This window comes from Choloepus didactylus, chromosome 16 (assembly GCF_015220235.1).
Source record: "Choloepus didactylus isolate mChoDid1 chromosome 16, mChoDid1.pri, whole genome shotgun sequence".
Lineage (NCBI taxonomy): Eukaryota > Metazoa > Chordata > Mammalia > Pilosa > Megalonychidae > Choloepus > Choloepus didactylus.
The window spans coordinates 59,471,526-59,494,987 of NC_051322.1; the positions used below are offsets into that span (position 1 = coordinate 59,471,526).

The following is a 23,462-nucleotide window of genomic DNA, read 5'->3' on the forward strand; positions in this document are numbered from 1 at the left end:
ACACTGTGATGACAGAGGCAGAAATGGGAGTGACACAGATACAAGCCAGGAAATGCCAAGGATTGCTGGCAACCACTGGAAACCAGGAAGAGGAGAGGAAGGATTCTTCCCTAGAGCCTTCAGAAGGGGGGTGGGGGTAGGAGGCTGCTTGCATCTTCATTTCAGATTTCCAATCTCAGGAACTGTGAGAGAATACATTTTTGTTATTTCAAGCCACCCAGTTTGTGGTAGTTTGTTACAGCGGCCACAGGAGCTAATACACATGGCTACAGAAAAAAAAAAAAAGAAAAAGAAAAACTCAGTGGGACTAAATAGAAGGAAGGAGGAGGAGGAAGAGGAAAGTTGATAGCTAATTTTCCTCCATGAAACATGCCCTTCACCTGTCTGGGCCATATCCTTCCTCCAATTCCTCTCCTACACTAAGCTTCTCTCCATCCACGCTTCTTCATCCACCTTCCTCATTACCGTCCTTTATCCACAGTCATCTCTTCCCTCTATATCCATTCCTTTTAGTTTACTAACCTAAGCTGTTTCTTTCTCCTGGATGCTTTATCCAACTCTTTATCCATTTTGAAATAAATATACAGCTTCATCTTTCAACACAAGGCACCACATGGCTTTCTGGACCCTGCCTCATGTAAATATCCTCATGACTGGCCCTCCAAATCTTCCATCTTCTCCATAGGAGACAAACATTTCCTTCAGTCTCATGCTCCTCTGAAGATACTCTCTTGTGGCCTCCTCTAACTCCCTTGACGAGTCCTCCTCTCTCTCAGGTACCAATGTTTTCCGCCCATCTCTAAGTCAGACATTGTGATAGGGAACCTCCATAGTCTAGATTTGCAGTCCAACATGGTCACCTCTAGCTATAGTGTGGCCAACTAAATTAAAATTGAGAAAAATTTAAAATTCTGTTCCTCCATTGCACTAGTCACATTTCAAGTGCTCAATGGTCACACATAGTAGTGACAGTTGTATAGAACATTTCCATCATCACAGAAAGTTCTTTTAGACGGAGGTGGTCTAGATTAGGGTTTCTTGACCTTAGGACTATTAACATTTTGGGCCAGATAATTCTTCATCATGGAGGGTTGTCCTGTGCATTGTAGGATATTTGGCAGCATCCCTGGCCTCTACCCACTAAATGCCAGTAGCAAGCCCCTAGTTGTGACAATCAAAAATGTGTCAAGACATTGCCAAACCCCAGTCTAGATGAAACCATACAGCTATAGATTGTGTTTTGCCCTGGTGGATAGAGAAGTCATGAAAGAAAAGAAAAGAGACCTACTTGGAGTAGGTGATAGTAGACAGATTACAGAGGGGGGCCAGAGGATGAAAGGTTTCTATGCAACATTTGTGCCATTTATTATAACTTTTCGTTTTTTACTAGCAGGTACAGTAGTCTTACCTTATTACTTTAGTAGTAGTCTTTAAGTAAGGTGCAGTGAACTTTCTTCTGGCTGCCCCTTGGCACTTAAACAGGGTAATCATGAGGTGCCATGCCCCTGCCCCACCCTCAAAAATATAAGAGAGATTTTTGACTAGACGGCAGATTAATGATGTCTCTAGACAGGGGCATGAAGTACACGGTTGCCAACACATCATCGCATAACAATGCTAAAGATAATCAAAAGGATAGGGCCACTCACACACATGCCTCCCTCTAGCACAGGACTAGAGAGTGTCACAGCTTTCTTGACCTGCCTAATACTGACTCTTCAACTGACTCCAAGAACCTTCTGGTTTAGCAGGCAATGAGACAGTTGTAGGGGAAAGTTATCATATCCTGGGGTTCTAGTGGATACAACTTACCTACACAAAGGTTTTCCTAAAATGTGGCGACCAGCTCTAAGAGATACCCTAAAGTAAAGAAAAAGTCTAAAGACATTTCCCCAAGTATATTGAACCACAGACCCTTTCTTTTGAAGTACATGTACTGAATATATTTTAGCCAATGTTAGCATAAAGAAGACTTGGGCTCAACTAAATCTTCCATCTGCCTGGACTGGTTTCCTTGACACTCTGAAAGATTCCCATCCAGAGAGATCAAGGCACAAAAGAGGTCCTGTTATGTCAGAAAATGCTCACACTTGAGAAGCACAAAGGTCACCATATTGAACTTGCAGTAGGAAACTCAGAACAGAATGGGTCAGGAGTAGGTGTCAGGTACCATCAGTCAGGCTGGGGATTTTCTGTTTTCTTATCAAGCTCTCAAGGCAGAAGACTCCTGAGGACTAATGAGGCGCTACAGTACCGAAGGGATGCAGAAATCAGGCCAGCCCCATCCTATTCAGTCGAGGGCCACAAAGAGCAGGTACAGAGTTTCAAGAACTGGGCATTACAGAGGTTTACAAAACTAATGATATGACTTAACAAAACAAAGTAAATCAAGGGCTGAAAGGCGCCTGCAGGCTCAAGCAAGGCACTGTGTGGTGCTAAGGCTTTAAAGCTGAAAAAGGCGAAGCCGGTGCCATCGTGGATGAATGACGATGGTGGTTATACGGTGGTGGTGATGATGCTCTTGATACATTGTTTAATCTTGGCAAATATGTGAGACTGGGATGGAAGGACTTCATCTCTACCTGGTCCAGAATTGTAAATTATAATTATCAAAAGATTCTGGACACCTGGATTGTTGTGTGAACACACCATTAAAATAAAGATATATAAAGGGACCAAAAAGTGCTCACCTTTGTAGTCACCTGAGATCCATAAATCATGTGTGGTTTACAATAGCTAGTCAGTCAATGTTATTGATAAAGGAGAAGCTGTCTTATATGACAGATCCCCCACAAGGCAGAGGTTCTTTCTTTTCTTGTGTGCCCATTCCATAGACTCTATTAATGAGCTATCTATTTAGCAGATACATAGTTGACAGTACCCCAAATCCAATAAGCAATAACAGTTGTACCAGGCTCCTGTTTCCAACAGGAAACAGAAGGCATCCTAAGATTAGGGTAATTTGTGGAGGTTTATTTGAAAGGGAATATTTGCAAAGACATGGATAGGGTGTAGGAAGAACTACAAGGGATACTGCCATAATTTGGGATCAGTAACAGCAGGACTGTTACTACTCCTAAGCAAAAAAGGAACTAGAGAAGGATTGATTACAGGAACCCAAAAAAAGAAAGTCTTATAGTGAAGAAACATGACCTTAGGTCGAGGGGCACAGGCAGCCCAAGGCAACCCCACAAGGAGGGAGCACAGAGAATAATTAGCCTGACCTCACTCTCCTCTCTTGGATCGCCTGCTGGGTCTCTGCCATTGGCTGAAGTCAGAGGGCATAGGAGCCTTTGCTGGAGTGCTCACAGGCAGCCTCCCCAGGGTAGAGAGAGGGAGGGGGAAGGAGGGCGGAGAGTAGATCAGAAATGGTAAAAGGAAGACATTCCTTGGACAATTAGAATGGGGACAAAAAAGAAATGAAAAATAGGGTGGGATGGGGGCATGATTAGGGTGTTCTTTTTTACTTTTATTGTTTATTCTTATTCTGATTCTTTCTGGTGTAAGGAAAATGTTCCAAAATATATTGGGTTGATGAATGCACAACTATAAGATGGTACTGTGAACAGTTGATTGTATACCATGGATGACTGTATGGTATGTGAATATATCTCAATAAAACTGAATTTAAAAAAAAAAAAAAGGAAGACCTCTTTAACAATAGGTGATCTCTATCCCTGAAATGGTAGTGGATGGAAATCTTCAAGATACCAAATTCATGATCAATTTATCCATAATCTAATGAGAAAAAATCACTTTAAACTCTTTTTCTGAACTGATGATCAAAATCTGAGTGTTCGGAACACCACTCTAATTTCAAAGCAGAATTTCACTGAGAACAAAAATCAGATCCCAAATAAGAAAGTTAAGTTCAAATAATCCTGCCAGACCTCAATTAGTCAGCCATAAATACATCAATTCTGGATTCCTGGCTAAAGGCAAAGGTTGCTGTTCTTCCCATCAGGGGAACTGATCAAAGCGCTGATGGTAACTAAAGCTTTTATTCTTAGAGGACACAGGAGAACTCAGTATTGGGGATTTGCCAATGGAACGGGGCGGGGCGGGGGGAGGAAAGGTGCCCAAAACTCCTAATGGGAAAATTACTACCATGCAGTAGAACACAGAAGACAGTCGACACTAGGAAATTTATGAGGAATGTCAGTGGGAAAAGTACTTAACTTTGAAAGCCGCTACTTTTCCTAAGAGAGGAGAAGGGAAAACATCATCAATCAAATGACAGAAAATAACACGACAGAATACTGGAAAGAAGAGTCTAAGAAGAATGATGAAACGGCCTCAGAAATAAAAGAAATAAAAGCAAAACATCTTTACTCATCCTTTAATTTGGGTGAATTGGTGGCCTGTGGTCTATTGACATGTAGTAGAAAACCACAGTAAGGGAAAGGAAAAGATCTCTCAGTTTTTTCCTTTCTGCCTTAATCATAGGCATACTCCAATTTACTACATTTGATTTGCAATCACAAAACAAATTTGTAAGTATTCATTATCTATTATATGCTCATCAATTCTTGCAAAATCATTACATATTCAAAATCTTTACAGTTAAATAAGCTGTTTTTTTAATAAAAAGTCTGCAATTTGGCGTTTTCTTTCTTGATGGCAACCTATGCAAGGCTCCTGCTTGTTCAGTGCAAGCTGTTCTCATCATAATGAGTGCTTACCACAGTTTCAAACTCTTATCTGCAAGGTGTACATTTTGTACTGTTGTTGAAGCATATAATACACTAAGTTACAAATAAAAGATATGTAGAATTGATAAATGATGACCAGCTTATGTGCACAGATCCTGTGAGAGGAAAAGCCAACTGGCAAGGACTGCCAATATCTTCTGCCTTGTAAAAAATTAATAGAATAACCAGAAGAGAAGGATCCATTTCCTTGCCTTTGGGCCACTTAATTATTAAGGAACTACAAAAGGAGCATTCTCACTAAAATATAATCTACACTCACACTTACCGGTTCAGTAGTTTATATTCTTCATGGGCCTCAATACACTTATTCACGAATTCAATGGTAAACATTTACTGAGCACCTCCTGTGCATCCCAGACTTTGTGACAGGCACTGGGGATACATCAGTGAACAAGGAGACAAGGTCCCTGCCCTCATGGAGCATATATTCTAGGGGGTAAATTATAATAAACAGGTCAATAAATAAATAAGAAATCTTTGATAGTGATCTTTGCCAGGGACAAAACAGAAAAGGGTGATGGGATGAAGAGCAACAGGGACAGGAGATGACGTTCAGGGAAGGCCTCTCGGAGTGTTGACATTTTTAGATTAGTCTTGAACAATGGGAAGAAGTCAGCCAGGTAATGATCCTGAGAAAGAGCATTCCAGGAGAACAGCTATGGCAAAAGCCCTGAGGTGGGAGGAGCTGGGTATGTTTGAGGAATAAGAAGGCAGCCAGAAAATGAGAGGAAGATGATAGGGGATAATACAGCAGAGGCTACCAGATAGCAGGCCATGCAGGACCATGTAGGGCAAGGAACTTGGAATTTTTTCCAAGCCTGATGGGAAGTTGGCAAAGGATTTTGAGCTAGAGAGGATCTGATCTCTGTTTCAAAAGAATCCCCCTGGCTCCATATGGAGAAGAGACTATAGGGAGGGAAGGCTGTTGGAGTCATTCAAGTAAGAGATGATGGTGGCTGGAGGTAGAGAGAAGTGGTCAGACTGGGGACATGTTTTGGAGACATGTCTACTAGGGATGTGTATAGGGAAAGAAAAAAAAGTAAAAATCGACTCCTAGGTTTTTAGCCTGAGCAACTAGGTGGGTGGTATCGCCATTAACTAAAAAGGGCAAGAAATGGAGAAAAGCATGTGAGGTGGGGTGGAGTAATCATGTAAAGGAATCAAGAGCTGCACTGTGTACATATATTTGAGCTCCCTATTAGCTATCCAAGTAGGCAGTCCTGTGTATCAATCTGGAATTCTGGGGAGGGGGTCACACATACTCTGTGTGTGTGTGTGTGTGTGTGTGTGTGTGTGTGTGTGTGTGTTTTAATCCAAATGAAAAATATTGTTAGAAACAAATGTTCAAGAGAGGTGGGGAGAGGCGGGGCAAGATGGCAGACTGGTGAGCTGTAAGTTTTAGTTACTCCTCCAGGAAAGTAGGTAAAAAGCCAGGAACTGCGTGGACTGGACACCACAGAGCAATCTGTCTTTGGGCATACTTCATACAACACTCATGAAAACGTGGAACTGCTGAGATCAGCGAAATCTGTAAGTTTTTGCGGCCAGGGGACCCGCGCCCCTCCCTGCCAGGCTCAGTCCCGGGGGAGGAGGGGCTGTCAGCTCCAGGAAGGAGAAGGGAGAATTGCAGTGGCTGCTCTTACCGGAAACTCATTCTACTGATTCAAACTCCAACCATAGATAGACTGAGGCCAGACACCAGAGACTCTGAGAGCAGCCAGCCCAGCAGAGAGGAGACAGGCATAGAAAAAAAACAACACGAAAAACTCCAAAATAAAAGCAGAGGATTTTTGGAGTTCTGGTGAACACAGAAAGGGGAAGGGCGGAGATCAGGCCTTGAGGCGCATATGCAAATCCCGAAGCAAGGCTGATCTCTCTGCCCTGGGCACCTTTCCTTAATGGCCCTGGTTGCTTTGTCTATTAGCATTTCAATAACCCATTAGATCTCTGTGGAGGGCCGTTTTTTTTTTTTTTTTTTTTTTCTTTTTAAATCCTTTTTGCTTTTTCTAAAACAATTACTCTAAGAAGCTCAATACAGAAAGCTTCAAAGAATTGAAATTTGGGCACGTCAAGTCAAGAGCAGAACTAAGAGAGCTCTGAGACAAAAGGCAATAATCCAGTGGCTGAGAAAATTCACTAAACAACACAACTTCCCAAGAAAAGAGGGGTGTCCGCTCACAGCCACCATCCTGGTGGACAGGAAACACTCCTGCCCATCGCCAGCCCCATAGCCCAGAGCTGCCCCAGACAACCCAGTGTGACGGAAGTGCTTCAAATAACAGGCACACACCACAAAACTGGGCGTGGACATTAGCCTTCCCTGCAACCTCAGCTGAATGTCCCAGAGCTGGGAAGGGGGAGCAGTGTGAATTAACAGAGCCCCATTCAGCCATCATTTGAGCAGACTGGGAGCCTCCCAACACAGCCCAGCAGCCCAGAACTGCCCTGGGGGGACGGCACTCACCTGTGACATAGCACAGTCATCCCTCAACAGAGGACCCGGGGTGCACAGCCTGGAAGAGGGGCCCACTTGCAAGTCTCAGGAGCCATACGCCAATACCAAAGACTTGTGGGTCAGTGGCAGAGACAAACTGTGGCAGGACTGAACTGAAGGATTAGACTATTGCAGTAGCTTTAAAACTCTAGGATCATCAGGGAGATTTGATTGTTAGGGCCACCCCCCCTCCCCGACTGCCCAGAAACACGCCCCACATACAGGGCAGGCAACACCAACTACACACGCAAGCTTGGGACACCAATTGGGCCCCACAAGACTCACTCCCCCACTCACCAAAAAGGCTAAGCAGGGGAGATCTGGCTTGTGGAGAACAGGTGGCTCGTGGACGCCACCTGCTGGTTAGTTAGAGAAAGTGTACTCCACGAAGCTGTAGATCTGATAAATTAGAGATAAGGACTTCAACTGGTCTACAAACCCTAAAAGAACCCTATCAAGGTCAGCAAATGCCACGAGGCCAAAAACAACAGAAAATTATAAAACATATGAAAAAACCAGACGATATGGATAACCCAAGCCCAAGCACCCAAATCAAAAGACCAGAAGAGACACACCTAGAGCAGCTACTCAAAGAACTAAAGATGAACAATGAGACCCTAGTACGGGATATGAAGGAAATCAAGAAGACCCTAGAAGAGCATAAAGAAGACATTGCAAGACTAAATAAAAAAATGGATGATCTTATGGAAATTAAAGAAACTGTTGATCAAATTAAAAAGATTCTGGACACTCATAGTACAAGACTAGAGGAAGTTGAACAACGAATCAGTGACCTGGAAGATGACAGAATGGAAAATGAAAACATAAAAGAAAGAATGGGGAAAAAAATTGAAAAACTCGAAATGGACCTCAGGGATATGATAGATAATATGAAACGTCCGAATATAAGACTCATTGGTGTCCCAGAAGGGGAAGAAAAGGGTAAAGGTCTAGGAAGAGTATTCAAAGAAATTGTTGGGGAAAACTTCCCAAATCTTCTAAACAACATAAATACACAAATCATAAATGCTCAGCGAACTCCAAATAGAATAAATCCAAAAAAACCCACTCCGAGACATATACTGATCACACTGTCAAACATAGAAGAGAAGGAGCAAGTTCTGAAAGCAGCAAGAGAAAAGCAATTCACCACATACAAAGGAAACAGCATAAGACTAAGTAGTGACTACTCAGCAGCCACCATGGAGGCGAGAAGGCAGTGGCACGATATATTTAAAATTCTGAGTGAGAGGAATTTCCAGCCAAGAATACTTTATCCAGCAAAGCTCTCCTTCAAATTTGAGGGAGAGCTTAAATTTTTCACAGACAAAGAAATGCTGAGAGAATTTGCTAACAAGAGACCTGCCCTACTGGAGATACTAAAGGGAGCCCTACAGACAGAGAAACAAAGACAGGACAGAGAGACTTGGAGAAAGGTTCAGTACTAAAGAGATTCGGTATGGGTACAATAAAGGATATTAATAGAGAGAGGGAAAAATATGGCAAACATAATCCAAAGGATAAGATGGCCGATTCAAGAAATGCCTTCACGGTTTTAATGTTGAATGTAAATGGATTAAACTCCCCAATTAAAAGATATAGATTCGCAGAATGGATCAAAAAAAATGAACCATCAATATGTTGCATACAAGAGACTCATCTTAGACACAGGGACACAAAGAAACTGAAAGTGAAAGGATGGAAAAAAATATTTCATGCAAGCTACAGCCAAAAGAAAGCAGGTGTAGCAATATTAATCTCAGATAAAATAGACTTCAAATGCAGGGATGTTTTGAGAGACAAAGAAGGCCACTACATACTAATAAAAGGGGCAATTCAGCAAGAAGAAATAACAATCGTAAATGTCTATGCACCCAATCAAGGAGCCACAAAATACATGAGAGAAACATTGGCAAAACTGAAGGAAGCAATTGATGTTTCCACAATAATTGTGGGAGACTTCAACACATCACTCTCTCCTATAGATAGATCAACCAGACAGAAGACCAATAAGGAAATTGAAAACCTAAACAATCTGATAAATGAATTAGATTTAACAGACATCTACAGGACATTACATCCCAAATCAACAGGATACACATACTTTTCTAGTGCTCACGGAACTTTCTCCAGAATAGATCATATGCTGGGACATAAAACAAGCCTCAATAAATTTAAAAAGATTGAAATTATTCAAAGCACATTCTCTGACCACAATGGAATACAATTAGAAGTCAATAACCATCAGAGACTTAGAAAATTCACAAATACCTGGAGGTTAAACAACACACTCCTAAACAATCAGTGGGTTAAAGAAGAAATAGCAAGAGAAATTGCTAAATATATAGAGACGAATGAAAATGAGAACACAACATACCAAAACCTATGGGATGCAGCAAAAGCAGTGCTAAGGGGGAAATTTATAGCACTAAACGCATATATTAAAAAGGAAGAAAGAGCCAAAATCAAAGAACTAATGGATCAACTGAAGAAGCTAGAAAATGAACAGCAAACCAATCCTAAACCAAGTACAAGAAAAGAAATAACAAGGATTAAAGCAGAAATAAATGACATAGAGAACAAAAAAACAATAGAAAGGATAAATATCACCAAAAGTTGGTTCTTTGAGAAGATCAACAAGATTGACAAGCCCCTAGCTAGACTGACAAAATCAAAAAGAGAGAAGACCCATATAAACAAAATAATGAATGAAAAAGGTGACATAACTGCAGATCCTGAAGAAATTAAAAAAATTATAAGAGGATATTATGAACAACTGTATGGCAACAAACTGGATAATGTAGAGGAAATGGACAATTTCCTGGAAACATATGAACAACCTAGACTGACCAGAGAAGAAATAGAAGACCTCAACCAACCCATCACAAGCAAAGAGATCCAATCAGTCATCAAAAATCTTCCCACAAATAAATGCCCAGGGCCAGATGGCTTCACAGGGGAATTCTACCAAACTTTCCAGAAAGAACTGACACCAATCTTACTCAAACTCTTTCAAAACATTGAAAAAAATGGAACACTACCTAACTCATTTTATGAAGCTAATATCAATCTAATACCAAAACCAGGCAAAGATGCTACAAAAAGGAAAACTACCGGCCAATCTCCCTAATGAATATAGATGCAAAAATCCTCAACAAAATACTTGCAAATCGAATCCAAAGACACATTAAAAAAATCATACACCATGACCAAGTGGGGTTCATTCCAGGCATGCAAGGATGGTTCAACATAAGAAAAACAATCAATGTATTACAACACATTAAAAACTCGAAAGGGAAAAATCAATTGATCATCTCAATAGATGCTGAAAAAGCATTTGACAAAATCCAACATCCGTTTTTGATAAAAACACTTCAAAAGGTAGGAATTGAAGGAAACTTCCTCAACATGATAAAGAGCATATATGAAAAACCCACAGCCAGCATAGTACTCAATGGTGAGAGACTGAAAGCCTTCCCTCTAAGATCAGGAACAAGACAAGGATGCCCGCTGTCACCACTGTTATTCAACATTGTGCTGGAAGTGCTAGCCAGGGCAATCCGGCAAGACAAAGAAATAAAAGGCATCCAAATTGGAAAAGAAGAAGTAAAACTGTCATTGTTTGCAGATGATATGATCTTATATCTAGAAAACCCTGAGAAATCAACGATACACCTACTAGAGCTAATAAACAAATTTAGCAAAGTAGCGGGATACAAGATTAATGCACATAAGTCAGTAATGTTTCTATATGCTAGAAATGAACAAACTGAAGAGACACTCAAGAAAAAGATACCATTTTCAATAGCAACTAAAAAAATCAAGTACCTAGGAATAAACTTAACCAAAGATGTAAAAGACCTATACAAAGAAAACTACATAACTCTACTAAAAGAAATAGAAGGGGACCTTAAAAGATGGAAAAATATTCCATGTTCATGGATAGGAAGGCTAAATGTCATTAAGATGTCAATTCTACCCAAACTCATCCACAGATTCAATGCAATCCCAATCAAAATTCCAACAACCTACTTTGCAGACTTGGAAAAGCTAGTTATCAAATTTATTTGGAAAGGGAAGATGCCTCGAATTGCTAAAGACACTTTAAAAAAGAAAAACGAAGTGGGAGGACTTACACTCCCTGACTTTGAAGCTTATTATAAAGCCACAGTTGCCAAAACAGCATGGTACTGGCACAAAGATAGACATATAGATCAATGGAATCGAATTGAGAATTCAGAGATAGACCCTCACATCTATGGCCGACTGATCTTTGATAAGGCCCCCAAAGTCACCGAACTGAGCCATAATGGTCTTTTCAACAAATGGGGCTGGGAGAGTTGGATATCCATATCCAAAAGAATGAAAGAGGACCCCTACCTCACCCCCTACACAAAAATTAACTCAAAATGGACCAAAGATCTCAATATAAAAGAAAGTACCATTAAACTCCTAGAAGATAATGTAGGAAAACATCTTCAAGACCTTGTATTAGGAGGCCACTTCCTAGACTTTACACCCAAAGCACAAGCAACAAAAGAGAAAATAGATAAATGGGAACTCCTCAAGCTTAGAAGTTTCTGCACCTCAAAGGAATTTCTCAAAAAGGTAAAGAGGCAGCCAACTCAATGGGAAAAAATTTTTGGAAACCATGTATCTGACAAAAGACTGATATCTTGCATATACAAAGAAATCCTACAACTCAATGACAATAGCACAGACAGCCCAATTATAAAATGGGCAAAAGATATGAAAAGACAGTTCTCTGAAGAGGAAATACAAATGGCCAAGAAACACATGAAAAAATGTTCAGCTTCACTAGCTATTAGAGAGATGCAAATTAAGACCACAATGAGATACCATCTAACACCGGTTAGAATGGCTGCCATTAAACAAACAGGAAACTACAAATGCTGGAGGGGATGTGGAGAAATTGGAACTCTTATTCATTGTTGGTGGGACTGTATAATGGTTCAGCCACTCTGGAAGTCAGTCTGGCAGTTCCTTAGAAAACTAGATATAGAGTTACCATTCGATCCAGCGATTGCACTTCTCGGGATATACCCGGAAGATCGGAAAGCAGTGACACGAACAGATATCTGCACGCCAATGTTCATAGCAGCATTATTCACAATTTCCAAGAGATGGAAACAACCCAAATGTCCATCAACAGATGAGTGGATAAATAAAATGTGGTATATACACACGATGGAATACTACGCGGCAGTAAGAAGGAACGATCTGGTGAAACATATGACAACATGGATGAACCTTGAAGACATAATGCTGAGCGAAATAAGCCAGGCACAAAAAGAGAAATATTATATGCTACCACTAATGTGAACTTTGAAAAATGTAAAACAAATGGTTTATAATGTAGAATGTAGGGGAACTAGCAGTAGAGAGCAATTAAGGAAGGGGGAACAATAATCCAAGAAGAACAGATAAGCTATTTAACGTTCTGGGGATGCCCAGAAATGACTATGGTCTGTTAATTTCTGATGGATGCAGTAGGAACAAGTTCACTGAAATGTTGCTATAGTATGTAACTTTCTTGGGGTAAAGTAGGAACATGTTGGAAGTTAAGCAGTTATCTTAGGTTAGTTGTCTTTTTCTTACTCCCTTGCTATGGTCTCTTTGAAATGTTCTTTTATTGTATGTTTGTTTTCTTTTTAACTTTTTTTTTCATACAGTTGATTTGAAAAAAGAAGGGAAAGTTAAAAAAAAAAAAAAAAAAGAAAAAAGACAAACAAGGAAAAAAAAAAAAAAAAAACAAAAAACGATGTAGTGCCCCCTTGAGGAGCCTGTGGAGAATGCAGGGGTATTCGCCTACCCCACCTCCATGGTTGCTAACATGACCACAGACATAGGGGACTGGTGGTTTGATGGGTTGAGCCCTCTACCATAAGTTTTACCCTTGGGAAGACGGTTGCTGCAAAGGAGAGGCTAGGCCTCCCTGTATTTGTGCCTAAGAGTCTCCTCCTGAATGCCTCTTTGTTGCTCAGATGTGGCCCTCTCTCTCTGGCTAAGCCAACTTGAAAGGTGAAATCACTGCCCTCCCCCCTACGTGGGATCAGACACCCAGGGAAGTGAATCTCCCTGGCAACGTGGAATATGACTCCCAGGGAGGAATGTAGACCCGGCATCGTGGGATGGAGAACATCTTCTTGACCAAAAGGGGGATGTGAAAGGAAATGAAATAAGCTTCAGTGGCAGAGAGATTCCAAAACGAGCCGAGAGATCACTCTGGTGGGCACTCTTACGCACACTTTAGACAACCTTTTTTAGGTTCTAAAGAATTGGGGTAGCTGGTGGTGGATACCTGAAACTATTAAACTACAACCCAGAACCCATGAATCTCGAAGACAGTTGTATAAAAATGTAGCTTATGAGGGGTGACAGTGGGATTGGGAATGCCATAAGGACCAAACTCCACTTTGTCTAGTTTATGGATCGATGTGTAGAAAAGTAGGGGAAGCAAACAAACAGACAAAGGTACCTAGTGTTCTTTTTTACTTCAATTGCTCTTTTTCACTCTAATTATTATTCTTGTTATTTTTGTGTGTGTGCTAATGAAGGTGTCAGGGATTGATTTAGGTGATGAATGTACAACTATGTAATGGTACTGTAAACAATCGAAAGTACAATTTGTTTTGTATGACTGCGTGGTATGTGAATATATCTCAATAAAATGATGATTAAAAAAAAAAAAAAAAAAAGAGAGGTGGGGACTGTGTTCTTAAATTTTCTCCCTAGGCTGTTGTGCCTCCTGCTGAAGTGTTGAAAAACAGGATGAGTGAAGAAGTAATCATAAAACCCAAAACTGAAATATCATCTGTGATTTGTTTGCTTGATGCTTTTGCCAACTTACTCAAGTATACCCCCACCCAAAGCCATATGACTGACAATTACTTGTAGCAGAGAATTACCACAATCTGGGAAGGGGGGGTGGGGGTAATATATATATATATATATATATATATATATACACACACACACACACACACAGGCTTAGCTAATGAAGATTTGAAAGCAAGTCAATGCAGTACTCTAGTGATTCAGAACCAGAGGCATAGGTTTGCTAGTTTACATTTGAACACAACAGTCACTCACAGATGATGTCTAGGAAGAGGGATGGAATACAACTGCAGGAAAAGTCTATCAATACTGTTACATAAAAGAAAAGCAAAATTCTACGAGGGGCAACTGACTAAAAAAGGTATTGATAATGCCTTTTCTAGTTGTAGGTAAGAATTTCATAGAAATGTAAACATCTTCTGATCTTGTTGCTCCCCAACACAGTCTGGGCTCCTGGTTGCTGTTTCTCTACTCCATTACACAATTCATTGTGAAAGAAGAGTGAGGTAAAAGGCATTTCAACGCCCCTAAGAGGAATTCTGAAGTCCAAGTATCACCCTATAAATCATACAATTAAAATCGTCCAAATAAAAAGCAAAACTGTAGAATTTAATAGACATGCAAGTATCAAGAATTCTTACTTGGGCTGATTTCTTTACAGTAAGGTCTAAACCAAAAAAACCTCTTTGTAAGGACAATAGGACAGGAAGTGGCAAAGTCATAATCAGTGACCTTAGATCTTTCTGAAGTGCAAAAAAGCAAAGTAACATCCTACAGAGTAAAACTAACATCACACCTTTGAATCAGTAAGTGAAGAGAGAAAATCATTAACAGCTAACCTATTCTTTTAGTGAGACTTTCAAACCAATTAGAAAGACCCTGAAAGATGTTACATTTATGCTTAATAGTTTAGTCTTCCCAAGAATTTATTTCCCATCAATTTCAAAATAATACAAAAAAAAAAAAAACTTTCAAAGAACACTAATTTTTCTTTTGGGAGCTTTTTCTTTTTCTACTTTTAGTTCAGTTCAGTGGGATTATTTGGTGGTTTCTAGCAAGTCAAACAGATGATAGTAATTGCACCCAGGTGGTGAGAATGCAGCACATAAATGCTTAAGTTTTACTTTAAAAGTATCCAAGTGAAGACCTAGATTTCAAGAACACATTGCATCCAAAAGATTTGGCAATGTAGATTAAAGGTAATAATTTAAAACCTCTGAATACTGACCCCCCCCCCCTCCAAAAAACCATACTACTCTTATTCATTCCTAAGTCATTCTTTGGGCAGGGAGGTGTGTTTCTTCTGATCTTTCACCCTTCTTCCAGGAAATCTTGTGCATTTTAGATCTTAGTTTGTTTTTCCTGTTTCAACACATCTATACCGATATATGGAGAAGAGGAGGGAAAAAGAGGAGAAAAAGGGAAAGAAGAAAGTAAAAGACCATCAATGTTCACTTTAATATAACAGTTACAAACGGGTGAGTCCAAAGTAGAAATGGTCAGCCCAGGCACCCAGGCTTTCAGCCTCTCTTCTTGCAGTTTCCTCCTCTCATTTCTCTCTTCCTCCCCAGACCATCAATCGCCACACCATGCAGAAATAGGCCAAAAATTAAATTATGGATATGTTTCTACAGTCCTAAGATTACTGTAGCATATTAGAATTGGCTATTTAAGGGTTTGCTAACTGGCTTGGGCTGAGCTGAATAAGTATTCAATATTAATGATCCCTCATTAAACATATTTGGAAAAAAAAAAAAAAAGATGTTTTGTTCTTTCCAGATATCACAACCAGCTATAAAAGATTGATAGGATTTATCTAAGACCATGTAATCAAATTACATCCCATGAGCTATTTCTAGGGTTTCAAAAGGAAAAACTACCATAGGAAACCAAATGAATATTTCTGTTGCCCCATTTCTAGGCTTTCTCCTCAAATTTCACTAGTGTCTGGGTTTCTAGAGCATGAAAAGAATTCAGACACTCCAAATGCTCCCAATTTATCGGCCTAAAGTTCCTTCTGAACAGGGCATATATGGATACCATTTGTTAAAGGAAAAATTCCTCAGGGGAATCTGCTAGGAAATAAAAAGTTTTGTGTCAAAGACACAGCCTTTAGTAGGGAGTGTCCTCGCTTCCCCTCCAGCACCAGCCAAGGATGCACCTCCTCCCCTGAAGTTCTACAAAGGAAACAAAATAACCAGATGTCACCATCCCTCCAACACATGTAGATAAGGGAGCTCAACATTTCTTTAAGAACCAATGAAATAAATAGCAAATTACCTCAATTACACTAAATGATTTTAAGACAACCTGCAAAAAAATTTTAAACTGTCTTTCCTGGATAGCATTCTGCCAGATATTGAACACTCTTCAAATGCCAGTAGCATGAACAGCATGAGCACTGAATGAAATACAGGCTCTGTCTCAAAGGTAAACATTCCAAACATCAGAAAACCACACACTGAGACAACACAAGGAATTCTCAAACTTCCTTTAGGCATTCACAAGGCATGACTGGATTTCTTGGGCAATCCCAACAGTGCCAGCAAAGCCTTCCTGAAAATAAGCTGGGGGATGATTTGCTAGGAATGAGAGGTTAATTATAGGATAATGTGACCATATTCCATTAGAAAGCCTTTTTCCTCCATATTCAGGGATGATTTGTGTTGGGGGGTGGGGGGAAATAGGTGGAGAAAGAGGAGCAAGTATTTTGAGAAAAGATGGTGAGATAGGGAAGAAAATAGGATAATAGCAAAAACACAGCAGTGAAAGTTTTCCATATCAGTTTTATAATGTCTAGCCTATAGGAGGACATAAAGTTGAAAACATGTTCCCTTTTTTCTGCTTATTTTTGGCTGATTTTATAGGGCAAAACAATATAATTACATCAAAGCATCTGCAAGATAAAATCTAGGGAGTTTTCAAAACTGGAGAATGTTTGGAGAGGGGGAGGGGAAAAGGAAGAGGCAACAGAAGTTAAAGCAGGATAAGATAGTCACAAAACTGCCTTTTAAACAAAAGAAAACAGGAGCATAAAACATTTATGAGTGTTTTCATTCATACAATTTCTTCCTAAATCAATTAAAACATTGGCTTATGAAGGATTTACACCACAGTGAAACTCCTGACAACTTCAAAATCAACTTCATGTTTGGGTCCCATTCTTTCAGGTGATGAATAGTGGGAAATCAGGGAAGGAATGTCACTTGAAGTCAGTCATTTATCATGAACCAAAATGGCTAAGTACCCCATAAACCGCAATGATCCATTTCCTATTAGCATCACACAACAGAAGGCAACCTCATCTGCATTAACAATTTTTATGACCTCCGTAGGCAGAGAGCCTAATGTTAGGAAATGGCTTATTTTTGTTCTGTTATAAATGTTCATTATTATACCATAAAAAATTCTTTAAGGATATAAACTACTCATTGATTCATTAAGGAATTCTTTAAAGAAGTTTTCCCAGCCTACACTTTTTTTAAATTTTAAGTACTGATTTACTCTTTCAAAGTAGTTTCACTCTTTCTAGTCAAGCTCTATTTTTCTACGTGTTATGCAGAGTTCTTCAACCATAATGTCAAATACCACAACAGGCTGCAATTAAAATACCACCACCAACCCCTCCCAAGATTTAGGTGGCACTAAGAATTTCTCAGTATCCCAAGTTTCAGAAAAAAGCATAAGCTTTTTTGAATTTTGGTTAATAGTAGGTTTCACAATTCCAATAAAAGGGATGAAAATAGAATATTGTGATTTGAAACTAAATAAAATTGTTAAAGTGTTTAAGGTCACTGCATTTCCCATAAAATACAATCTAACAGTTTAAACATGTTAGTGGGTCACATCCAGATGATTACTGACACTCCTGACTACAATCATGGTCAGGAGTTACATTCCCACAACAAATGGTACTACTTCCAAACAGAAAGAAAAAAGAAAAAGAAACCCAAATGGTAAGATGAAAAAAAGAAAAAGGGTATCATATAAAGAAACAGGGACAACAGGGATAAATACCAAGATTCTATGCTTCTATAATTTTTTTTAAAAAACCTCCTGTTTTGAAATGAGTCACTGAAAGCACCAGAAGTTTTCAATATTTACCTGATAGTATTGCTTTGACTTTGATAGTATTTTTTAACTACACCTTATTTTTGAAGATTCTTCAGCCTTCTCCCCTTCCATTTTTTCATTAGAAATACCAATAAACTTGGAAAACAAAAAAGTGTATGGCATATTATTTTTATTACATCCAATTATGAGCACCCCAGGAAATAGCTGCTTCATAGATCACAAATTCCCAAAGGAAATAACTCATCTTAGGAAATCAGCATGATTTTGCACACAGTTACTGGAGCAAAACTTTGGGAGACACAGAAGAATAAGATATGGTTTATGTCCTTGAGGTACTTATAATCATCTGGGGAGAAAGAACATGTAAATAAAATAAACAGTAGGAAAGTTATTAGGAAAAAAGTCAATATCAAAGTACTTTAAATATCAGGACCAAATAAATACTTGTTGACTTAAGAGATGCAACTTGAATAAGAAAATGAGAATACTGATAATTCAAACATTTTTAAAAAACAAAATCGTCTTATGGAAAGCATGGATTCTCCTATAAATATTGTCCCAACTAGCAAGTATGGCCCTGAGTCTTCCACAACAACAGTCCTTTCATACTTGGACTTTTAACCTCTCCATTTCCTGAAATTCCTCTTCTCTGCCCATTCACCAAATGATGACCATCATTGTTTTCCTTTCTCCTTTGAAATCACTAATAACCCTCAAATCAGATGATCCCACCCACCAAGAACCAGGGGGATCACGCAGAGTAAGAGCTGAATGTTTATGACCTTATTTATGCCAAGTAGATTTTAATCAGCTTTCTTGACCCCTTTTGAGAGAATACCACACAAGGATAAACTAAAAACAAACAAAAGTTACAAATTGACTTCAAAAAGGAAGAAATCTATTGTAGTTCTTTCCAAGTTTCACCCTGAAGATTTGGGAATGGGAATTTAAAGGGTTACTTGGATTCTTAAGCATTACCATTTCTTTAGTCTTGGGTTTTCTCACCTCGTATGTGAATTATTCCAACTGTCCACCAATGTGCCTCCCAGACTCTACTACACTCCCCACCTGTCCACTCTCTCAGGACAATCTTCCTAGACCACAATTTGGTACATGTAACATACTTTGATCAAAAATCCTCAGGGGATCTTCACTACTGATAGGGCACAGTCTAAAGTCTCCAGCTGGTGTGTCCCTACCTTTTTTGCTTCGAGGCACCCATAGAAAATGTGATAATATTTGTGCAGGGCATAGAGATAACCAGAGGAGCCTTCTTGGCTGACTACAAGTACAAGCAGCCCCAAGGGCTTGCAAGGAATCAATATCACTGCATACCAGTAACTCATTCCTCGCCTCACATGCTGCTGGGGAAAATCTGGTTAGCTAATCTGGCCCTCTTCAACCATACTTCTCACCTTTTCTCTAAAGAAATGCTTCTCAAACTTTGCTGAACACATAGGTCACCTGCGATCTTGTGAAAACGCAAATTCTGATTCTATGGGTTCAGGGATGGGGCCTCAGGTTGTGCATGTCTAACAAGCTTCCAGGTGAGGCCAGAGCTGCTGGTCAGTAAAGAGTCTCTATAGCAATGGTCAGACATTAAAATCACCAGTGAAACCTTTTAAATCCTGACGCACAGACTGCAATTTGGATCAATTAAATCAGAATCTTTAGGGGTGTTTTTAAAGTTCTCCAGATGATCCTAAAGTGCAACCAAAGTACATTTTCTTCTTCAGCCAAACCATTTTACCCATGATCCTCTCTACCTCTGTGCCTTTGCCTGTGCAACACTCCATGCATGGAACTCCCATTCTCAGCCCAGCTCAGTCCTGCCCTCCCTTTAAGACCTAACGTTAGTCCTCCCTCCAGGAAGATGTCTCCACCCCATAACAGTCACTTCCTTGTACTGCCTGTCCCCGTCTTTAATCTCTATTCTGTATTTGCAGTGGCACATAGTATGCAAGTACTATGCAAGTAGTCTTAAGGCCTAGTAAATACAAATGTTAGATGTACCTGTTGGGGATTGAATCACATCTCCCATAAAAGGCACATTCAGGTCCCAACTCCCTGTTCTTGGGTGTGAACCCATTCGTAAAGAGGACATTTGAAGATGGTACTAACTATGTTAACTGTGCCCAAACTGAATGAGGATGGACCTTAATCCAGTATGGCTGAAGTCTTTATAAGCAGAAGAGAAAGGAACAGAAAGAGAAGCCACGGGAAGCAGCCAGAAACTGGAAGTCAATGGAACCCCCAGAAGAGAAAGGAGAAGACACCTCCATGTACACTGTCACATGATACAAAAGCCAAGGAACCCAAAGATTGCATGCCAGCCAGAAGATAGCAATCTCGGGAGGAAGCAAGCCTTTTTAGCCTCTGAAATCATGAGCCAATAAATTTCTCATGTTAAGCCAACCCATTGTACAGTATTTGTTTTAGCAGCCAGGAAACTAAAACAGCACCTTACTATGACTTTGTGATTGACTTTTGGGGGAAATTCCCAAATAACAGGAAGTGAGTTATTTCGCTTCTGAAAAGACACAAATCAAAACAAAAAGTCTTCAGAGCACAAGTGCTTTCTTAGCCAGGAATAGAGGTTTTCAGGACTTGACGGTACCTGCCAGACAGGTGCAGAGATCCAATTCCTCTTAGTTAAGAAGAGCAAAGCCTCTTTCCAGTTACCAAGATTTGTTCCTGAGGAAAGGGTAAAAAAAGGAAGAAGGAAGTCAGAGCCCAGGGTCATGACCTTTAGGTACAGATGTGGAGAGGCTCAGATAACAAACCATTCTCCACCACAAGGAAGCAAGAATTCTCTGGGTCCTGATGGTCACAGAAGCCCATTCAAATCTGAGAATGAATGGACTGGGTCCTCCAATTTAACTAATTCCCTAACCACTCTATTTTAGGATATAAAAGGCTCTTAGAGCCATAAATATGCAGAAAAAGAAGGGAAATTGTCAATATAGCTATTTCTAGTTAAGGCAATACAGTATCTTATAACACCAGTCTCTTAGCCAGAATACTTTTTTTTTTAATTAGAGAAGTTTGAGGTTTACAGAAAAAATCATGCAACAGATACTCCCCTTTTATTAATTCCTTGCATTATAGTGTGGTATGTTTGCTAAAATTGATGAAGGATTAATATAACCATCTTATTAACTATAGTCCATGGTTTACATTTAAGGTTCACTGTTTGTGGTGTACAGTCCTATGTAGTTTTGTTTTTTTTTTTTAAATCAGAATACATTTTCAATATGAAATTAGAAGATAAAAAAACTAAAAGAAGTGGTCAAAAACTAATCTTGCAAGACATACCCAGGAAAATTAATCACAATTCTACTCTGAGAACAGCTTAAATTGGGAGAGAGAGTGACTAATGAAGGCACTGAACTCTGATGTCAAATAGGCCTGGATTCAAATCCTGACTCTCCCCCTCCTCACTATGTGTCTTTGAGCAAATTCGTTTACTTTTTTCAATCCTTAAATTTCTCTCTGCAGGATGGAGATTAAAACAACAATGATCTCTTTTAAATAATAAATATGGCAGTTCCTCAAACAACATATACCAGACAAGTAAATGCTAAATACATGTGTTAAATTTGTTTTTCGATTGGTTAAAACAGGCCTTTATCATAAAAACCATTTCATATACCGGCAACATTTTTGTAACCTACACTTCAACCCATCCAAGCCACATGCCTTTTACTGAAATTGCATGCATATTTTTAATGCCTCGATGCTTTTAGACACTATGCCTTTTACTTGGAATGAACCCTCTCTGCTCCCATCCCTTCTTCTCTACCAAAATAATATTTATTGTTATTATTACTACGTTTTTACATCTCAGTTCCATGCTACCTCCTCTCCTCTGGATACTTTCCCTAACACCTCCACCACCTGTGTCCTGAGCCCACAGATCTATGCTTTAGGACACACCACACCACAAATTGTGACTATCTGCATCTCCTTCTCTCCTTTTGTTGTGAGTTTCTCTAGCCATGATATAAAATATGGTAGCCACTAGCTTCATGTGGCTATTAAAATTTAAATTAAAAATAAATTCAAATTCAATTCCTCAGACACATTAGCCACATTGCATGCACTCAGGAGCCACTGCAGTGATTACTACTGTAGCAGACAGCACAGAATAGAACATGTCCATCATCCAGAAAGTTCTGTTGGACAGCACTGTTCTACTGTCTCGAGTGGGTCCATGTCTTGTTCATTCCTAGTGCCCAGCACTACCTATGGTGAGTTTGTAAATGAGTGACTATATTGGCAAATACAGATATGTTTACACACACTCTTTAGGCTGAATGACAAAGGATTAATTATTCATTACTGTTTAAACCTCCAAGAGAACATATATAAAATACCTAGCATGAAGGCCATCACATAGCAGGCAATGAATAAAGGTGGTTACTAATAAGAGCTGGTTGAGAATTCCTACTTCTCACCTTCTAATAATTCATGAAGTTATTCTGGCAACAAACCAATAAAGAGATTTTATGTTAAGGGATATTACTTCAGTGGGTGAATGGTCAGTCCTATTTGATAGTTTCGTTGTGTCTTACTTTCCCAGTCTTGCTAAATTTACTTGCTCCCTAATCTCAGAACCAGAGCATAACCCTCTCATATGAAGAGTAAAAATTAGCTCTGCTGACAATTAGACTGCAATGTCCCTGAGAGACACAGGGATATCGTCTGTGACAGACAATGGCATGGACAACAGAAAATGATGTTTCTCCCAAGGCCATCCGAGAGCTGCAAAATCACTCCTCTCGAATGACTACTGCTTTCTTACCAATGACTTCCCTAATCCCTCTTTGTTCCTCCCCACCCTGAACAAATATTGCTGAGATACCCAATTACTAAACAGCCCCTGTTTCATCGTGCCGCCCAATCCAGTGCTGGTCCTTCCTTAGAACCTTTCAGCACAGGTCCAAACCCTATGAAAACTCCATTCTCTTGCTGAGATGCCCCACAATTCCCCTGCTGTGCTCTCAACCTCGATGCATTAAGTAATAAACTTTAACTGACTTCAGTAGAATTCCTGAATGCATTTATTTCACCCCATAAAATTTCCCATAGCAGAAATCAACCGAATGTCATTTAGCCATCTAATTTTTGATGAACCAAGTTTCTCAACAGAATATTACTCAGCCATAAAGGAAGGAAGTAATAATACATGCTATAACATGGATGAACCCTGAAAACATTTTAGGTGAAAGAAGCCAAACATCTACATACTGTATAATTCCATTTATATGAAATGTCCAGAATAGGCAAATCTATTGAGAAGAAAAGATTGGTAGTTGTCAAGG

The 23,462-nt window shown here is 39.5% G+C and overlaps 1 protein-coding gene across 13 annotated transcripts in view; it reads right to left on the reverse strand.

Annotated features, from left to right (window-relative positions):
- The window catches only part of GREB1L (GREB1 like retinoic acid receptor coactivator), a 422,182-nt gene that overhangs the window by 220,966 nt on the left and 177,754 nt on the right, over positions 1–23,462 (reverse strand). For 10 of the 13 annotated variants that reach the window (XR_005212149.1, XR_005212148.1, XR_005212147.1 and 7 more), the window contains exon 2: positions 20,756–20,832. The exons of the other annotated variants lie outside the window; for them this stretch is intronic. The gene's annotated coding sequence lies outside the window, so the exon portion shown is untranslated. The remainder of the gene's footprint in view (positions 1–20,755; positions 20,833–23,462) is intronic. 13 annotated transcript variants of the gene reach the window in all.